Below are 5,799 nucleotides of genomic sequence, written 5' to 3'. Positions count from 1 at the left end.
CAGGTTCACTCCCTGGCCTCGCTCAGTGGGTCAGGGATCTGGCGTTGCCATGAGCTGTAGTGTGGTTTGAAGATGCAGCTTGGATTGCACGTTGCTGTGGCTGTGGTGTAGGTCAGTGGCTGCAGCTCTGATTCGACCCCTAGCCTGGGAACCTCCACATGCCACAGGTGTGGCCCTAAAAAGCAAAAAAAGGAAAAAAAAGAAAAAAGATGTTAAATTTTCTACTAATTAAAAAGCAAATAAACAAAAAACCTAAAAATGGAGGCTGTAATTTGGGTATACTCCTATGCCAACCACCCATAGCTTTCTAACTGAAACTTAAATTGCCCAGGTTTCCTGGAAATGATGACTCTGGATCTTAAACAAAACTTAAGTTTTCCTTTGCAACTTCCTAGCCAATCGGCTATAAGCAAGTAACATTGTTACTGCCCTAAAAGGAACGTAAGTTGCTAGTAACCAATCACAACAGAAAACAATGTTTTATTTATGTCTTTATTCATGTTTTATAAACTGAGCTGTAACTTCCAGAGCTTCTTAACACTGAGTTTAGAGTCTCCCTGTTCACCAACCATTTGCTTCTCAACAAATAATTATATCAAGTGATGCTTTCTACATTTTCTTTTGACACTATTAACTGGAAAGAGCTATCATCTCATCATTATTTTTAACATTTAAAATATCCTGAACTACTGTATTCTACACCTTTCATGTGAATTTAATGTTATCTACTAACCCTCCGCTTAGCCTAAAAAAACTGTTGGTGTTTTATTGGGATTATAGTTATGGATTGAGAACAGTTGACATTGTTATTGAATTTTCCTATACAGGAATAGGGCATTTATATTTACACAAATCTTTTAGATCCCTTAATAAGTCTTTGATTTTTAAAACTTTTGTAAAATAAATAAAACATAGAAAAAAGTAAAATGATCATAAAATTATCACAAAGTTAATATTCCCACATAACTCCCACCAGGTCAGTAACCTTAACAGTACCTGGAATTCCCTTGCAGCACAGTGGGTTAAGCATCTGGCTTTGTCACTGCGGTGGCTCAGGTTGCTGCAGTGGCATGGGTTTGATCCCTGGCCCAGGAACTTCCACATGCTGCAGGCATAGCCAAAAAACAAAACAAAACAAAACAACTTTTAACCTCCCAATACTTTTGTGTTGATAAATGCAAGATAATACATTTGTGTTGTTTAAAAAATAAATTGAACAGTACCAGCATTCTAAATGTTAGCGTCATACCTCCTCCCATTTGCCACTCTTAATCTTCCTCCAAAATAATCACTCTCCTGACTTCCAGCATTAAAATTATTTTGTTTGTCCTTGGACATTATACAAATGAAATCAAATATACTGTGCTTTTTAAAAAGTATCTTCATTCTTAAATTCAACCTTATGTTTGCAAAATTTGTCAAATGACCATGAATAGCTGTCATTGGTTCATCTCATTTCTTCCTTTTTTAAAAAAATTATAGTTGATTTACAAGTTTGTGTCAATTTCTGCTTTACAAGATAGTGACCCAGTCACATATACATTCTTTTTATCATCCTATCTTCCATCATGTTCTATTTCAAGAGATTGTATATAATTCCCTGTGCTGTATAGTAGGACCTCATTGCTTATCCATTTGAAACATAATAGTTTGCATCTACTAACCCCAAACTCCTCATCCATCCTACTCCCTCCTCTCTCCTTGGCAACCACAAGTCTGTTTACTATGTGAGTTTGTTTCTGTTTTGTAGATAGGTTCATTTGTGCCATATTCCACATATAAGTGATATCATATTGTATTTATCTTTCTTTTTATGATTTACTTCACTTATTATGAGGATCTCTAGTTACATCCATGTTGCTACAAATTTCTCTGTTGTATCCATTGCATACATATAGTACAAGTTAAGGAAACTTTCTCCTGTTGAACATTTGAGTTTTTACAGTTTGGGTTTTAATGTACATGCAGGTGAGTTTTGGTGCATATTGCACACTCTTTGAGTATTAAGGAGTAGAATTGCTGGACTATATGATATACATATTTATACATTTCATAGGGGACACTGAATGATTTTCAAAAATGACTGAACCAACAGTGCATGAGTTCCAGTTACTCATGTTATTTCCAACACTTGACATTCTCTTTTTAATTTCAGTCATTTTGGTGTGTATGTATTATTATTATGGTATAATTTTAATATGCATATTTTTCTGGTTCCTAAAAATATCCATTTTTCTATTAATATATCTTTTTTCATGTATTTATATAGAAGTTTTTGAAGTATTAAAAGATATCATACATATTTCTTATTACAATTATTCCTATACAGTTGACCCTTGAACAACATGGGAGGTTGGGGCACTGACCCTCCACATAGTTGAAAATCTGCATGTAACTTATAGTCCCCCTTTTGTTTTCCTAGTTACTCTGTATCCATGGATTCAGCCAACCATGGATCTTGTAGTACTGTGGTATTTAATAATGAAAAAAAAAAATCCTAGTATTAGTGGACCTATGCATTTCAAGCCTGTGTTGTTCAAGTGTGAACTGTATTTTAAAACTGGTATTCAAAATGAGATATATTCCACTGTTACATTTTCCTTTTTTTTTTTTCTCCAGACTACCTTTGGATTTTTCTAAGGGGGAGCAAGAATCCTTAATTTTTTTTTCCTTTGGTAGTCCCATTAATGTCAAAATCTACTTTCATTTTTTTCATCTTCAGTTCACAAAAGGAAAAATCTTACAGTGACTGTCATTTATCTTGCTCAAGGCTTATCTTCTTAACACTGTTCTCATCTGGCTATTGCTTTGACATGAATATTGGCCAATAGAGACACTTCTAAGAGTTGTTGATGTGATGCTGGATTCTTTGCTGATTCCGCCATAAGGAAATGTCCAGCCCTCAAGCCAAAAGGCCTCCAATCACTGAAATAAGGTCACTTCAAAACTCGCTAAGAATTACATACTCCAGGCTCTGAGACAAATTCATTCTTTAGCAGGGAAAACACCAGGTCTCCTGGATCCATGATTTGGTGCCACAGTGGAGGATCTTATTTTCTGCGAATTCTGTTCTCACCGTCTTTGCTTCTACAACAGTGTTTTGACCATGAAAAGCCCATAGTATATTGTACTAAACAGTTGGGTCCTTGTCTTGTTCACATAAACTTAATTTGTTTCCACCTAGGCTTCTTATCTGATGCCCTAGTTTCTTTGAAACTGAGGATTTACTTTGAACCTTTAGTCTTTCCAGAAGAGAGCACTGCTTCTGTGTCCCTGCTCCTGGTTACCAAATGCTAGATGTCTTGGACATCCTACTTTGCTTCTATTATCCTTTCTTGTTGTCATGCCCCACACACTTAACTTACAGAACTCACTTGTTCTCAATACTGTACATTAGAACTAAGGTTACCATATATAATAGAATGCCTAAATTTAAATTTCAGAAAAACAATAAATAAAATTTTGTTGTAAGTATATCCCAAATGTTGCCTGGGATATACTTAAATTAAAAAATTACTTGTTTTTTTAAATCTAAAATTCACCTTGAACTGGGCATCCTATCTTTTTGTTTGTAGAACCTGACATCTCTATTGCTTCTTGGCCTTTTGGCTAAGATCAAGTGTAGAACCTGACAACTCTACCTAGTAAAGTATTGAAAAATACCTGTACTATCACTACTATTTAACTCACATGTGAAGATTTTGATTTAATTGGCCTATGGGAGGTCCTGAGCCAAGTGTTTATCTTAAATGTTTCCCTGGTGCTAGTTAATACATGATCAGGATTAAAACCACTAATCTAACTGCTTAGAACTGAAATCTTCTCCAATATCCTGATTTACCATAGTGGTCTCATTCAGTCTTTAGACTCTGACTATTCCTGGTCTTTCCATTCTTTCATCTATCCATCCATCCATGAACGTCAACTCCAGGCCAAACATAAGGCTATTGAGGCTTTGGGTTAATTTCCTGAACCTCTTCTGTGTGAATAAATACAGCAGTTTAGTAGAGTCAACCCCCAGAAGAAGTCAAGAAAGATTTCTCCACTCTGGCACATAAAGGGGAAAAAGTCAGTTAGGTCTTCTATGGGTTCTAAAACCTTCTAACTCACCTTTAATTCCATTTAATCATATAAAGACAATGGTTTATTAAATGCTTCTAATTGTAGGTAGATCAAAAGGAAATGCCCTACCCTAGTCATAGTAGATTTAGTCTTAAATTCTTATAGGCAGTCTTTAATGCAAAGTAATTACCCTTAAAGCACTTTGCCAATTAAACACATTATCCCTAAGAGATTCTCATATGCCATGTGTAAGCGATTGTTTGTCATCTTGCCAGTGGGAGGAAATTAATGTCAACTTTGAACAATAACTTGCTGTTTCTTTCCTACCATGTGTATAGTGCCACAGTGTCATTACAATAGAACAAAGAGGTCAGTGCTTGGTGGCTCTACATCTTTCTCAAGGGCTCTTCAAAAATTTCTGTAAAAATCTCTCCCAAGACATACTTGGTGAATGATTATTTTATCACAATAAACAGGTTCTTCCACATTCTGACTTGTTTCTGTGAAAATATTGAAGAAACTATGAAAGAATTCATAAGTACACTGTGATGCAACATCAATTTCACAACTTTCTGCAATTAAATAATTAGTTCCCCTGGGAAAATATTTGTATGCATTTTAGAAAATGATGCAGGGAGTTCCCTTTGTGGCTCAGCAGTTAACAAACCTGACTATGATCTATGAGGATGCAGGTTCGATCCCTGGCCTTGCTCAATGGGTTAAGGATCCAGCGTTGCTGTGAGCTGTGGTCTAGGTCACAGACTAGGCTCAGTTCTGCTGTGGCTGTGGCTGTGGTGTAAGCCAGCAGCTTTTGTTCTGATTCGACCCCTAGGCTGGGACCTTCCATATGCTGCAGGTTAGGCCCTAAAAAGCAAAAAAGAAAACGATGCATTTCAGCTTAGAAAACTTGATGCAGTTCAGTCTTCTGGAATGCAATAGTTTATCAAGCATAGGTATTTGTGGTTATGAGCCCAGTCTCCCTGTTTTCTACATTTTCCCCATGTGGGAAACTTAGGCTTGATTTTTAATATTTTGATGTGTGAGACTTAAAAAAAAACAGACCCATCATGTAAGAATTACTTTTATTTTGCCCATAGCAGAGACCTGATTCTGCAATATGCATACATACAATAACAATGATATGAATCTATAGATTCACTAAGACTGAAGAAGAACGAGGTTATTTTTACTGGTGGAGTTGTACAATATAAAACTGTAAATCTAGCAAAAAATCCACAAGGAGAAAGAACAGAGGAGAAAATTTCAGGACTAGATTTCTTTATATCTGTTACCAGTTCCATCCACTTAGATTTTTCTAGAACTGAACCAAATCCTGACACGTGTGTGGAAGTGAGTGCAGCCCAGTGGGTGTGTGTGCACTCTGGAGTTAGACTGGTCCTCATGCCGGGTATACATTAATTAGCCATGTAAGCCTCACACATTAGGGACCTCTTCAGTTCTCAAGTTTTTATTTGAAATATGGTGACAATAATACCTGACTATGTGTGTGTGTGTGGAATGAGATAATGTATGCTAAGTGCCTACCAGTGGCTGGTACTTTATAAAAGTGAACTACTGATATTATTATTTTTTATAAAGCATTAATAAAGCAGAAGTTTTAAAGTACAGTTAACCCTTGAAATACATGAGTTTGAACTGCATGGGTCCACTAAATTGGGATTTTTTTTAGCAGTAAACACTGCAGTAGTACACGATCTGAGGTTGTTTGAATCAGTG

General features: G+C 36.0%; 1 non-coding gene across 1 annotated transcript; it reads left to right on the top strand.

Moving 5' to 3' along the window:
- The first annotated feature begins 3,589 nt into the window (after window positions 1-3,589).
- LOC125128567 (U2 spliceosomal RNA) lies at window positions 3,590-3,787 on the top strand. Its single transcript, XR_007135271.1, has one exon. It is a non-coding gene; the product is annotated as a U2 spliceosomal RNA (small nuclear RNA).
- Window positions 3,788-5,799: the final 2,012 nt, after the last annotated feature.

This window comes from Phacochoerus africanus, chromosome 5 (assembly GCF_016906955.1).
Source record: "Phacochoerus africanus isolate WHEZ1 chromosome 5, ROS_Pafr_v1, whole genome shotgun sequence".
Taxonomy (NCBI): domain Eukaryota; kingdom Metazoa; phylum Chordata; class Mammalia; order Artiodactyla; family Suidae; genus Phacochoerus; species Phacochoerus africanus.
Note: the sequence above shows the minus strand (reverse complement) of the source record. Positions and strands in the feature narration are given on the sequence as shown.